The sequence below is a fragment of the Felis catus genome, chromosome B3, assembly GCF_018350175.1.
Source record: "Felis catus isolate Fca126 chromosome B3, F.catus_Fca126_mat1.0, whole genome shotgun sequence".
Lineage (NCBI taxonomy): Eukaryota > Metazoa > Chordata > Mammalia > Carnivora > Felidae > Felis > Felis catus.
In genome coordinates this window covers 113,394,461-113,409,824 of record NC_058373.1, presented here as the reverse complement: position 1 = coordinate 113,409,824, position 15,364 = coordinate 113,394,461, and the positions used below count along the sequence as shown (strand labels likewise).

Below are 15,364 nucleotides of genomic sequence, written 5' to 3'. Positions count from 1 at the left end.
AGTGTTCGCTCTGTGAGTTTCCTGAGGTCATATGAATTGAATAACTCTGGTCAGAACGCCAGAGAATGTTAAACATATTTATTGGGAGAGGCTGCTGTGTGCCAGGCACTCCCCTAAATGCTGCTAATATTGCAGATTATTGCAGTGAGGAGACTTAAAATCTTTGTTCTAGTGGGTCCCTGGTAATATATGAATATTAAGAGAAGAGTTATGCAGGGCAAAGGAATGGAGAACTCTAATAGTAAACAGGGTGGCTGTGAAAGGCTTCTTTGAGAAGGTGCCATTTGAGCAGAGACTTGAGTGAAGGGAGTCCAGCATGTGAAAATTTGGGAGAAGTGAGTGTGAGGAGAAAAGAATAGTATTCCAAAGTTTCCTTAAGCACAGTGAGCTTGGTAAGCGTTGCAAAGGTTCTTAAACAGAAATGAGCTCTTCTAGGAAGAGCAAGAAGGCCAGCGTTTGCCAGTGAAGTGAGCAAAGGAGACAGTGGTAGCAGATGAGGGTAAAAAGAGTTAGGCAGGGCCAGGTCACGTGTGGTCTTGTAGAGCACAGTGAAAGATTTGCACCTTTTTCTAAATCTGATGGGATGCACTTACAGAGTATTGAGCAAAAGAGTGATGGGATCTGATTTACATAGTTGAAAAATAGACCATTTTTTGCAGCCCAGTGCCGAATTAAATTTTGCAGTGGTGGTTTCTGGAAGGGTAAATAGTGCAAAAGGGCATTCCATTTTGAAAAATAGAAAACTGAGTTCTATTTTCCTTTATCATCTACTTAACTTTCTCATTGCTGCAAAGAAGATAATCAAAAAGGTGTGAATACCTAACCAAGACAAAATACTCTTTTTTTTTTTAATATTTATTTATTTTTGAGAGACAGAGACAGAGAGCACGAGTGGGGGTGGGGCAGAGAGAGAGGGAGACACAGAATCCTAAGCAGGCTCCAGGCTCTGAAGCAGGCTCCAGAGAATCTGAAGCAGGCTCCAGGCCATCAGCACAGAGCCCGATGCGGGGCTCGAACTCACGAACCATGAGATCATGACCTGAGCTGAAGTCGGACAGTCAACCGACTGAGCCACCCAGGCTCCCCACAAAATACTCTTAATACAAGTTGCTGGTAGCGGACTTAGTTGTTTAATGGGTAAGTAAATACAGTGTACACGTATCTATAGGTTATAATACGAATTTCAGCAATTTTCCATCTCTGTTCGCTACTTTACTCATACTGCTCAATAAATATTTGTTGAATAAATAGAATTTAGTTGGGCAAACACACTGTGTCTTATCTCTGAATCCTTTTTTCCTAGTTCTGAGATTACTTCATGAGCTTTCCAGAGCTTTAATTTCCATCATAAATTATTAGGTTCTGAATAATGTACATAACAGCTCTTGAATTTAGCTTATGCTAAATTTAGCTTATGCTGATTGAACTTAACCAGTTTTTAATAACTCTTTCAGAATTACTGTGTATCAGTCACTGTCTTGGACCCTAGGAGTTTCAAGAGCTCTTGCCTTAATGGGACTAAATTTACAACAAAGTGTGTGATTGGTCCTAAGACAGTTTTGAGACCATAAAGAAAAGGTTGACTTGTGTGTTAGGGGAGGGAAGCAGAAAGGAGAACTAAGTATTAAGGGGTTGAGTGGGAGTTTGCCGGAGGGAGATGGGAAGAGGCAATAACAGAACAGAAAATCAAATACTTAGAACCATGAATGGAGCTTAGGGTATGTGTGGGAGATTAATAGTAGATCAGGAAAGTGAGACACAGCCAGATTGTGAAGGGACTTTATATCACATTAAGACATTTGGGCTTGATACGAAGAATCGGTGAAGGATTTTAAGCAGCTGACTAATATGGTCAGATTTTACTTTAGAAGGAGAGTGCTGGTGGCTGAGTGGAGGATGAAAGAGAAACAAGAATCTGGATATAGGGGACCATACTAGGAGCCTTTGTGGCAATTATCTGGGTAACATGGGAATCTAGGGAGTCCTAAATCCAATTTCTGAGGCAGAAATTAAGATCGGACATGGGGAGTGAGAGACAGATTCAAGGGTGTCTGCATTTTCTCACTTGGTTATTTGGGTGAATGATGAACTTAAATAAGAAATATAAAAGTAGGTTGTAGATGAAAGAAAGCATCAAGTGTGCTTATAGAATAGAGATGATAATGTATGTCCAGTCTAGCCTGACAAGATATTTCTTCTCCTGCCACTAAAAATAACATTAATGGGGTGCCTGGGTGGCTCAGTTGGTTAAGCTCAGGTCATGATCTCACAGTTCATGGGTTTGAGCATAGTACTGTGCTGAGAGCTTGGAGCCTGGAGCCTACTTCGGCTCCTCCCCTGCTCGCTCCCATGCGCGCATTCTCTCTCTCTCTTTCTTTCTCTCTCTCTCAAATAAAAATAAACATGAAAGAAAAAGAAATAACATTAATGAAGAAGATCTGTGAATTGGGAAGCAGTATATTATAATATTTAACAGCAATGATTCTAGAGCCAGACTGCCTGGGCTCACATCCAGGATCCATCTCTTAGTAGCTGTGTGAGACCTTGGACAACTTACTTCAACCTAACTAGTTTCTCCCTGCAAAATGGGGTAAATCGTCGTATTTACTTCATAGGGGTCTTGTTGGATTAAATTAGTTAATATATGTAAAGCCCATAGAATGAATATTGCCTGGCATGAGCCATTCACCATTGTTACTATTATATAGGAAATGGGAGTTTTATTTAAATAAAACATAAGAATACCAGCTCTGTATGCAGCTGTTGTCTTGCCCTACTTTCTCTTTTTTCCCAGAGCACTTATCATCTTCTTTTTTTTTTTTAATTTTTTTAATGTTTATTTATTTTAGAGAGAGGGAGGGAGGGAGGGAGGGAGGGAGTCGGGGAGGGGCAGAGAGAAAGGGGGACAAAGAATCCAAAGCAGGCTCCAGGTTCTGAGCTGTCAGCACAGAGCCCGACACAGGGCTCAAACTTACGAACTATGAGACGATGACTTGACTCGAGCTGAGGTCGAATGCTCAACCGACTGAGCCACCCAGATGCTCCAGCACTTATCTTCTTTTTTTTTTTTTTTTTAATGTTTTTATTTATTTTTGAGACAGAGAGAGACAGAGCATGAATGGGGGAGGGGCAGAGAGAGAGGGAGACACAGAATCGGAAGCAGGCTCCAGGCTCTGAGCCATCAGCCCAGAGCCCGACACGGGGCTCGAACTCACGGACCTCACGGACCGCAAGATCGTGACCTGAGCTGAAGTCGGACGCTTAACCGACTGAGCCATCCAGGCGCCCCTCCAGCACTTATCTTCTAATGTACTAGACACTTTATGTACTTCTGATGTTTATAGTATAGTATTTGTCTTCCTTTCACTAGAACAGTGGTTTTCATAGTTTGGTCCCTGAACTGCCAGTGTCAGCATCATCTGGGAATTTATTAGAAATGCAAATTATTGGGCTCTACCCAAGATTTACGGAATTATTAACTGTCTTAACAGCCTGTTTTAACAGCCATCCAGGGGATTTCTGATGCATGTCAAGTTTAAAAGCACCTGAGCCAAAAATAAGTTCTATATTTTCTCCACATCTTTGTCAGTGGGTGTTATTTCTTGTCTTTTGATTATAGCCTTTCCAACAGGTGTGAGGTAATATCTCATGGTGATTTGCTTTGCATTTCCCTGATTAGTGATGTTGAGTACCTTTTCGTATACCTGTTGGCCATCTGTATGTCTTCTTTGGAAAAATGCCTGTCCAGATCTTTTGCCCATTTTTTTTTTATCAGATTGTTTGGGTTTTTTGCTCCTGAGTTGTATGAGTTCTTTATCTATTTTGGGTATTAATCCCTTATCAGATACATGATTTGCAAATATTTTCTCCCATTTGGTAAATTGCCTTTTCATTTTGTTGATGATTTTCTCTGCTGTGCAAAAACTTTTTAGTTTGATGTAGTCCCATTTGTTTATTTTTACTTTTGTTACCTTTACTTTTGGTATCAAATCCAAAAACTCATCACCAATACTGATGTCAAGGAACTCTGTGTTTTTTTCTAGGAGTTTTATGGTTTCAGGTCTTACATTCAAGTCTTTGATCCATTTTGAGTTAATTTTTGTATATGGTGTAAGATACTGGTTAATTTCCATTCTCTTGCATTATTCTGTCAAGTTTTCCCAAAACCATTTATTGAAGGGATCATCATTTCCTATGAGGTAATGGAAGAGTGTGTGTGTGTATGTATCTCCTCCTGGTTCCTGACACACAGCTCCCAAAATCCTTGTAATTCCCTAAGTGATAAGAACACTAGGAGCATCTTTTGTTCTAATGAGGTGACTCTGGGTGGGCTCCTGGGTGGGGACTGGTCACCAGAAAGACCAACCTGTGATTAGAAGCTTGGATTTTCAGCCCTATCTTTTGTCCTCCAGAGATTAAAGAAGAGCTGAAAATGGAAGTTAATAATTGATCATGCCCGTATGAAGTAGCCTCCATAAAATCCTAATAGTATATGGGGTTTAGAGAGCTTCCAGGAGGGTGAAAATATCCATGCCTGGAGTGTGATGCACCCCAGCTCCACAGGGACAGAAGCTCCTGTGTTCAGGACTCCCCCAGACCTCACCCTGTGTATCTCTTCATCTGGCTCTTCACCTGTATTCTTCATCATAATCCTTAATAAATTGATAAATGTAAGTAAGCGTTTCCCTGAATTCTGTGAGCCACTCTAACAAGTTAATTGAACCTGAGGAGGGGGTCATAAGAACCTTCAATTTGTAGCCAAATTGGACAGAAATTGTGGCTAACCTGAGGACCTATTACTTGTGATTGACTTTTAAAGGGGGAGGGGTGGTCTTGTGAGACTGAGCTCTTAATCTGTGGAATCTGATGCTGTCTCCATGTAGATAGTGTCAGAACTGAGTTGAACTGTGAACATCCAGCTGGTATTGCAGAGAAATGTTTGGTGTAGAGAAAAACCTCCACACGTTTGTTGACCAGAAGTGTTCTGAGGAGATACACAAGAAACACAGGAGGGACTGAGTTTTTCTCTATACAGGAGAGAAAGACATAGGAGGGGGAAGGACTTGGTTTTCTAATGTAGTTCCCATTGTATATTCTTGACTCTTATTGTAAGTTAATTGATCATGTATGTGTATATTTATTTCTGGGCTCTCTGTTCCACTGATTTTTGCATTTTTTTTTATGCTAGTACTGTAGCTTTGTAATATCAGGAGGCATGATACTTCCAACTTTGTTCTAATTGGGGTCTTTTTTGGTTCCATACAAATTTTTGGATTGATTGTTTTATTTCTGTGAAAATTGCCATTGGAATTTTGATAAGGATTGCAGAGTCTGTAGATTGTTTTGGGTATTATGGACCTTTTAACAGTACTAATCTTTCCAATCCATGTGCATGGAATATCTTTTCATTTATTTGTGTCTTCAGTTTCTTTCATCAGTGTTTTGTGTTTTTAGTGTACATATCTTTAACCTCCTTGGTTAGGCTTAGTGTTTTATTCTTTTTGTTGCAATTGTAAATGGCATTACTTTCTTAATTTCTCCTGATAGTTCATTGTTAGTATATAGAAATGCAATCGGTTTTTGTATATTGATTTTGTAAACTGCAACTTACTGAATTTATTTATTAAATCTAACAGTTTTTTCAGTGGAATCTGTAGGGTTTTCTGTGTATAATATGCCATCTGCAAATAGTGACAGAATTTACTTCTTCCTTTCCAGTTTTGAATGCCTTTCATTTCTTTTTCATGCCTAATTGCTCTGGCTTCCAATACTGTGTTGTATAAAAATGGTGAGAGTAGGCATCCTTATTCGTGATCTTAGAGGAAAAGATTTGAGCTTTCCACCAGTGAGTATAATGTTAGCTGTGGGCTTGTCACATATGACCTTTACTTTGTTGAAGTATGTTCTCTCTAGATATATCCAGTTTGTTGAGATTTTATATCATAAATGGATGTTGAATTTTGTCAGATACTTTTTCTGCATCTCTTGAGCTGATCATATGATTTTTGCCCTTCATTTTGTTAATGTGGTATATCATGTTGATATGTAGATACATTCTTACATCCCTGGAGTAAATCCCACTTGATCAAGGTGTATGATCCTTTAACGTGTCATTGAATTCAGTTTGCTAATAACTTTGTTGAGGATTTTTGCATCTATGTTCATCAGGGATACTGTTTTTTTGTTTGTTTTGAGAGAGGGCACAAGTGAGTGAGGGGCAGAGAGAGAGAGAGAATCCCTTGAGGGACAGAGAGAGAGAGAGAGAGGGAAGGAAAGAGAGAGAGAAGTAGGACTTACCTGAAGTGGGGCTTGTGCTCACCCAAAGTGGGGCACGAGCTCACCTGAAGTGGGGCTGAAGCTCACCCGATGTGGGACTCGAACTCATAACCTGAGTCAAAATCAGATGCTTAACGACTGAGCCACCCAGGCACCCAGAGATATTCTTAATTTTCTTTCTTGTGGTGCCTTTGTCCGGTTTTGGTATCATTGTAATGCTGGCCTCATAAAAGTTTGGAGGTGTTCCTTCTTCTATTATAAGCTCTATATTTTGTCTGTTTTGTTTATTATGTATCCTAAGCACCTAGAACAGTGCCTTGTATATACTAGGTGCTCCACAACTATTTGTTGAGTGATTGTAGAAGTACTGTGAATTGTGGAGAAACTTACAATAATATATGGTTGCCTATTAAAACTGGGTGTAACTTTATTTTTATTCTACCACATTTTCCACATTTTCATCATTTGTAAAATGGATATCTATACCTATTAAAACAAAGGATGGGTGGGGCGCCTGGGTGGCGCAGTCGGTTAAGCGTCCGACTTCAGCCAGGTCACGATCTCGCGGTCCGTGAGTTCGAGCCCCGCGTCGGGCTCTGGGCTGATGGCTCGGAGCCTGGAGCCTGTTTCCGATTCTGTGTCTGCCTCTCTCTCTGCCCCTCCCCCGTTCATGCTCTGTCTCTCTCTGTCCCAAAAATAAATAAAAACGTTGAAAAAAAAAATTTAAAACAAAGGATGGGATAACAGACAAAATATGTCCCTTTTTAGGAAGATTATATGGCAGTGATAATCTGTTAGCGTATGTGATAATTATTAATCGATTTTATATAATATTAAGTATGTACATAATTTTTAATGCATATTACTTAATATATAATTACTTCATAATATTAAGTATGCCATAATGTCTAGTCTTAGTTTGTAGCATCTGAAGAGGTCTCTCCAAATACCTCAGAATGCTGTAAATTATTATTAGATAATACTGTGCCTGTAGTCATGTTCTAGTTTGGGTTTTGTAGGACCTGAAGGCAGCTCCAAGTGTATTAATGAGTGTTATAGAATTATTGAAAAGTTTCCATTTTAACTCACTCAAATTTTAGCGTGTGTCTTTGAGACCTCATTATTCTGGAAACCAGCAAAAATAGTCACTATAAAGAGACTATAGAATCATATGCAACTGGTTGGTAAACAATTAACTTATTGGCTGCAGAATTTTAATTTTTCTAACACTCTTCATATTCTTTGGTGAATTTTGTTTTTACTCTTAGTTCTTTCTACCTAAGGATTTAATTTTAAAAACAATGGTAGTGGGGCACCTGGGTGACTCAGTCCATAAAGCATCTGACTCTTGATTTTGGTTTGGGTCATGATCTCATAGTTCATGAGTTCAAGCCCCACATAGGGCTCTGTGCTGACAGTGCAGAGCCTGCTTGGGATTGTCTCTCTCTCCCTCCCTCCCTGTCCCTCTCCCTGTCCCTGTCCCTGTCCCTCTCCCTCTCCCTCTCCCTCTCCCTCTCCCTCTCCCTCTCCCTGCCTCTTTCTCTGTCCTTCCCATGCGCACATGCACATGCTCTTTCTCTCAAAATAAACTTCAAAAAATGGTAGTTGCTATTTATGAAACTCTCAATATGCTGAGCATTTGCTAAGTGCTTATTATGTGTATTATCTCTTTTAACCCTTTCAGACAACCTTATGAGGTCGGTACTGTTATATTTCTTATTTTCAGATAAGGAAACAGGCTTAGAGGGATCTAACACAGGCATATCTTGTTTTATTGCGCTTTATTGCACTTCACTTTATTGTGCTTTTCAAATACCGCATTTTTTACAAATTGAAGATTTGTGGCATCCCACAATTTGTGTTGAACAAATTTATTAACACCATTTTCCAACAACATTTGCTCAACTTAATGTCTGTCACATTCTCATGAAACTTCAGACTGAAATTAGGCCAGTTAATAACCCTATAATCGCCTTTTAGTGTTCAAGTGAAAGGAAGAGTTGCATGTCTCTCACTTTAAATCAGAAGCTTCAAATGATTAAGCTTAGCGAGAAAGGTATGTCAAAAGCTGAGATAGGACAAAACCTAGGCCTCTTGACCAAAGAGTTAGCCAAATCGTGAATGTAATGGAAAAGGTTTTGAAGGAAGTTAAATGTGCTGTTCCAGTGAACATAAGAATGATAAACAAGCAAAACAGCCTTATTGTTGATACGGAGAAGGTTTTAGTGGCCTGGATAGAAGATTAAACTAGCCACAATGTTTGTTTGTTTGTTTGTTTATTTATTTATTTATTTATTTATTTATTTATTTTAATGTTTATTTATTTTTGAGAGACATGGAGACAGAATGCGAGTGGGTTAGGGGCAGAGAGAGAGGGAGACACAGAATCCAAAGCAGGATCCAGGCTCCGAGCTGTCAGCACAGAGCCCGATGCGGGGCTTGAACGTGAGATGGTGACCTGAGCCGAAGTTGGATGCTCAACTGACTGAGCCACCCAGGCGCCCCATAAACTAGCCACAATGTTATCTTAAGCCAAAGCCTAATCCAGAGTAAGGCCCTAACTCTTCAATTCAAAGCTGGGAGAGATGAGGAAGCTGCTTCAGAAGAAAAGTTTGAAGCTAGCAGAGGTTGGTTCATGAGGTTTAAGGAAAGAAGCCATCTCCCTAACATAAAAGTGCAAGGTGGAGGAATCCCCAAGTGCTGATGGAAAAGCTGCAGCAGGTTATCCAGAAGATGTAGCAAAAATAAGTAACGAAGGAGACTGCACTAAACAACAGATTTTTGATGTAGACGAAACAGCCATCTAGGATTTTCTTAACTAGAGAGAAGTCAATGCCTGGCTTCAAAGCCTCAAAGCACAGGCTGACTCTCTTATTAGGAGCTAATGCAGCTTGTGACTTTGCGTTGAAGCCAGTGCTCCTAGACCATTCCAATAATCCTGGGGCCCTTAAGAATTATGCTAAATCTACTCTGCTTATGCTCTATAAATGGACCAACAAAGCCTAGGTAACAGTACATCTGTTTACAGCATGGTTTATTGAATATTTTAAGCCCACTGTTGAGACCTACTGCTCCAAAAAAAGGAATCCTCTCAAAATACTACTGCTCATTGATGGTGTATGTGGTCAGCCAGGTGCTCTCTCATGGAGATGTACAATAAGTTTCATGCCTACTAACACAATATCTATTCTGCAGTCCATGGATCAAGGAGTAATTTTGACTTTTAAGTCTTATTATTTAAGAAATACATTCAAAAAAAAAGAAAAGAAAAGAAAAGGAAAGGAAAGAAAGAAAAGAAAAGAAAAGAAAAGAAAAGAAAAGAAAAGAAAAGAAAAGAAAAGAAAAGAAAAGAAATACATTCCATAAGGCTCTAGCTGCCAAAGGTAATGATTCCTCTGACAGTTCTGGGTATAGTAAATTGAAAACCTTCTGGAAAGGTTTCACCATTCTGGATGCCATTAAAAACATTGATAATTCAAGGAAGAGGTCAAAATAATGACTTTCATGGGAGTTTTGAAGAAATTGATTCCAGCCCTCATGGATGACTTTGAGGGCTTCAAGACTTCAGTGGAGGAAATCACTGCAGATGTAGTAGAAATAGCAAGAGAACTAGAATTAAAAGTGGAGCCTGAAGATGTGACTGAATTGTTGTAATCTCAGGATAAAAACTTTGATGAGGAGTTGCTTCTTATGGATGAACAAAGAAAGTGGTTTCTTGAGATGGAAGCTACTGCTGGTGAGGATGCTGTGAAGATTGTTGAAATGACAACAAAGGATTTAGAATATTACATAAACTTAGTTGATAAAGCAGTTCAGGATTTGAGAGGATTGACTTCAGTTTTTAAATAAATTCTGAATAAAATGCTATCAAACAGTTTTCATGCTACAGAGAAATTGTTCATGAAAGGAAAATTCCATCAATGCAGCAAACTTCATTGTTGTGTTATGTTAAGAAATTGCCACAGCCACCGTAACCTTCAGCAACCACCACCCTGATCAGTCAGCAGCTATCAACATCAAGACGAGACCCTCTACCAGCAAAAAGATTATGACTCACTCAACTTCAGATGATAGTTAGCATTTTTCACAGTAAAACATTTACTTTCAGTATTTTTAAATTGTGTACACTTTTTAGACATAATGCTATCATACACTTTAATAGACTACAGTATAATGTGAGCATAACTTTTATATGCACAGAGAAACCAAAAATTCATTTGACTTGCTTTATTGCATTCTTCATTGTGGTGGTCTGGAACCAAACCTGCAATATATCCAAGGCATGCCTGTACTTTTACCTCCTATATGGTGTGAGATCAGATAAACTATCATAGGCTACAAAAAGAGGGTGTAGTTCCTAGACATGCCACGGTGGGGCACCAAAAGCAAATTCGCCACCTGATCCTGGTGAAACAAGTTATTTCCACAGCTTTAATGGGTCAAGGTAGTCTTTCTTGGGTTGGTAAATCAAACCACCTATAAGGAAGACAGGCTGTCGCCTTAGTTGAACATTGAGGTACACTTTCTTTAGTCTTTCAGAGCTGGCTCTTTTGTGGTGTGTCATCCACCCAGTTTACCAGTCACTTACATGTGACTGGTTTGGGAAGGCATGTGGGGTGGGGGATAGTGTTTGGAATGGCTCACTCTTGGTTTTGGTGCCCATTTTACCTAGTATGCCGTCCTGCAATTTTGTAGTTAATTGTAGTGTTAACTCTAATTCCCTAAAAAATTAAGTCTCAACAAGTTTTACCTGTTGCTGAAGTCTATACCCAGGGAGCATAAAAATGCCCCTCAGTGCTATAATGTACAAAAGCCTTGGATAGGGAGTCAGGAGACTTGCATTCTAGAACTAGTGTTGCCACACATTTGCTCCTCTTATGACCTTGGGGAAGGCAGTTTCTGCAGGCTCTAGTTTCCTCAACTGTAAAATGAGAAGGTTAGACTAGATGATCTCTGAGGTCCATTTACACTCTAACATTCATTGGTTTCACAATTCTGAGACTAAAGCATACAGAAGCACCTACTGATACCTCTCAGTTGGGTTCAGCCTCTTTTGAACCTTTAAATATCTCCCTCCTTGGCTTCATCATCAGAAGGGAGAATTTCAAAGGCTTTTTTTTTTTTTTTTAACCTTAGGATTCCATAAAGGATCTCACAATGTGAAAGTCTTAAAATTGTTTTCAAAAAGAGCGTATTTCTTTTAAAAGTATATAAGCTGTAGAGAACTCCTAGGAGAAAGTATGTCATGATTTTAGGTAAAGAGTGGGAGTATCCCAATTCCAAAAAGACGGAGCATAACAGAATCATGAAGAGAAAGAAGTTAGTGAAAGGATCAGTATTCTGTGAGCTACCTCTTTGCCTCCTACTCTTATTTATGTAACCACTTTCTTTGAATCATTCTAGAGTTTGCCTCTTAAAAATGCAGATTTTCAGGGGGCCTGGGTGGCTCTGTTGGTTAAGCGTCTGACTTCAGCTCAGGTCATGATCTCATGGTTCACTGGTTCAAGCCCTGCATCTGGCTCTGTGCTGACTTCAGCTCAGAGCCTGAGGTCTGCTTCAGATTCAGTGTCTCTGTCTCTCCACCCTTCCCCCACTCGTGCTCTGTCTTGCTCTCTCTCTCTCTCAAAAATAAATAAACATTAAAAAATTTTTTTAAAGATGCAGATTTTCATATCTTTAATAAAGGAGGAAACTTTATGACTAACAGTTGTAGAAAAATCAGAGCTAGGAAGGGGGAATGCACTTATATGTGGAATATTTCTTCATACTGTGTGCCTTGGATCAGAAGTGAGTGTGCTCAAGTTTGGAGATGTGCCTATTCAGAGGAGTGGTGACACTAAGCAACAGCTTATTACAAAGTAATATGATATTTCTCCATGGAAGTAGCCATTCTTGATTGCAGATAATATTTCACTGCTGGTGGCTGAAAACATAGCCTATTCAGGGATAGTGACAGCTGCTTTTGTGCTTACTTCAGTTACATCGTGGATGGTCAAGGTGCAGACCATTTACCATGGCTGAACTTCTTACTGTTTAAAACAGCAACAAAGCCTCATTTGTGAGCAGTGTAGAGTCAGAAATGGTTCACCTGGAGTATCTTGTATATATTAAGGGAATGTCAACGTAAAGGAGGCATAGTAAAAGGTGCATTGTCATTTACTCTTGTAGGTAGTAGTAACATCTAAGGAGCACACTACTAGGTTTACAGTTTTAGAAGCTATGGGGCTTAAAAAGAAAAAGTAAATTTCCCTGTTCTGGAGGAACTGGATTTCCAATTGAGAATATAGAATGTACACATCCAGAATGGTTTATGATCACTTAAAAAGCAGCAGACGACTGACATGCTAGATGCTATTGTGATTAACAAAATGTAAATCCATATAAGGCATTACTGTGGCATTATATTTTACATGGGATTGGGTTCGAATGTGAAGGCTTAGGATGAAAACCAGAGTAAAGAAAATTAACGCCAGAAAATCTGAGGATAGCATATTGAATACCCACATGCCATCCCTCCATAAGCCCAACTCAGCTGTTTTCTTTGGCATTGGAAAAAATTGTCCTTCCTTCAATCGATGAAGTGCTGGCTTGTATTTAGGAGTCACAGTGAATGAAAAATAATATAACTTTAAAAGACCATGTCCCCATACACATGCTGCAACATGAATGAACTTTGAGGACCTTATGGTAAGTGAAATAAGCTGGGCACAAAAGGACAAATATTTTATGATTCCTTTTGTAGGAGATACCTAGCCTAGTCAAATTCACAGATACAGAAGTAAAATGGTGGTTACCAGAGTCTGGGGGGATAGGAGGTGGAGAATTAGTGTTCATTGGGTATGAGTTTCAGTTTGGGGTAGTGGAAAGGTTCTGGAGATGGGGTAGTGGTGATGATTGCACAACAATGTGAATGTACTTACTGCCCCTTAGCTGTATACTTATAAAAGGTCAAGGGGTGACTGGGTGGTTCAGTTGGTTAAGTGTCCCAACTCTTGATTTTGGCTCAGGTCATGATCTCACAGTTTGCTGACAGTGCAAAGCCTGCTTGGGATTCTCCCTCTCCTGCTGTCTGTCTGCCCTTCCCTGGCTCGTGTGCACATGCTGTCTCTCTCAAAATAAACATTAAGCTAAAAAAATTTTTTTTTAAAAAAGGTCAAAATGATAACTTTTATGTAAATTTTACCAAAATTGAAAAAAAAAAAAAGACTGTATCCCCAGATTGTGAAGATAATTTCAAAAGATGAGCTCAAAAAAAACAATGTAAGCAGTGGTAACTTTGTGGAGTAGGTAGATTATGTGTAGATTTTCAGGGAGAACATTCATTTGGACACATTTTCAGAAATCAAGCTGCTCATAAGTAGGGATAATTTTTGCTTGTTACATATGAAGAGATAAGCTACCTACTTGTTTTATAGCTAAGGAAGGAGGTCTGGTCCCAAAGAGATGAAGAATTATTACCCATATTAGATGTTGAGTCAACTCCAAGGAAAGGACCAGAATCTAACTCCTTTTCTTATCAGTGGTTCCCTCTTTCACAAATGTTTTACCAGGTGATATTATGCCAGTCCAAGTACCATTTTTACTGTTACTTAATCATTTTTATATCAACTTATTTCTTATAACATACATTTAATACATAAAGTTATTTTAAAAGGAAATTTTATATTACCATTTAAATAATCTATTTATTTATTTAATGTTTACTTGTTTTTGAGAGAGAGAGACAGAGCATGAATGGGGGAGGGACAGAGAGAGAGAGAGAGAGACACACACACAAAATCCAGGCTCCACTCTCTGAGCTGTCAGCACAGAGCCCAACATGGGGCTTGAATTCACGAGCCGAGCCCAACATGGGGCTTGAATTCACGAGCCGTGAGATCACGACCTGAGCCGAAGTTGGATACTAAATTGACTGAGCCACCCAGGTGCCTCGAAAATCTTTTTTTTTTAGTTTGAAGTATTTGATTGTTTATTTTACGTAAATTTCAATTCTCCAGCTATTAATACTTACCTTAATTTTTTTAAATTTATTTTTATATTGACTTAATTAACATACGGTGTTATACGGTGTTATACGGTGTTAGTTTCAAGAGTACAATATAACGATTCAACAGTTTAATACATTATTTAGTGCTCATCAAGAGAAGCGTACTTCTTAATCCCCTTTATCTATTTCACCCATCCTCACATCCACTTCCCCTCTGGCAGCCATCAGTTTGTTCTCTGTATTTAAGAATCTGTTTTTTTTCAGGGCACCTGACTGGCTCAGTTGGTTAAGTGTCTGACTCTTGATTTCAGCTCAGGTCATGAACTTACAGTTGGTGGGATCAAGCCCCACATCAGGCTCTGCACTGACAGCACAGAGAGGCAGAGAGCCCTCTGCCCTCTCTGCCTTGTGTGCACGCATACATACTCTCTCCCAAACTAAATAAACGTTTAGAAAAAAAGAATCTTTTTTTGTTTCTTTTTAATTTTGTTCATTTGTTTTGTTTCTTAAATTGCAAAAAATGAGTGAAATTGTGTGGTATTTGTCTTTTGTTTTCTGACTTACTTCACTTAACATTATACCCTCTAGATCTATCCATCTTGTTGCAAATGGTAAGACCTCATTTTTTTTTATGGACGAATAATAATATTCCATTTTATTTTTTTATTTAAAAATTTTTTTTTGAATATTTATTTTTGAGAGAGAGAGAGGGACAGAGCATGAGCAGGGGAGGGGCAGAGAGAGAGGGAGACACAGAATCTGAAGCAGGCTCCAGGCTCCGAGCTGTCAGCGCAGAGCCTGACGTGGGTCTCGAACTCATGAGCCGTGAGATCATGACCTGAGCCCAAGTCAGACGCTCAATCGCCTGAGCCATCCAGGGCCCCAATAATATTCCATTTTATACACACCACACACACACGCATGCGCACACACACACACACCCTCCAAGTCTTCTTAATGCGTTTATCTGTGGATGGACACTTGGGTTGCTTCCATATCTTAGTTTTCTTAAATAATGCTGCAGTAAACATAGAGGTGCATATATCTTTTCAAATTAGTGTTTTTGTTTCCTTTGGGTAAATACCCCATAGTGGAATTACT

General features: G+C 39.2%; 1 protein-coding gene across 2 annotated transcripts in view; it reads left to right on the top strand.

Moving 5' to 3' along the window:
- The window catches only part of VTI1B (vesicle transport through interaction with t-SNAREs 1B), a 30,836-nt gene that overhangs the window by 841 nt on the left and 14,631 nt on the right, over positions 1-15,364 (top strand). The gene's annotated exons all lie outside the window — the stretch shown is intronic.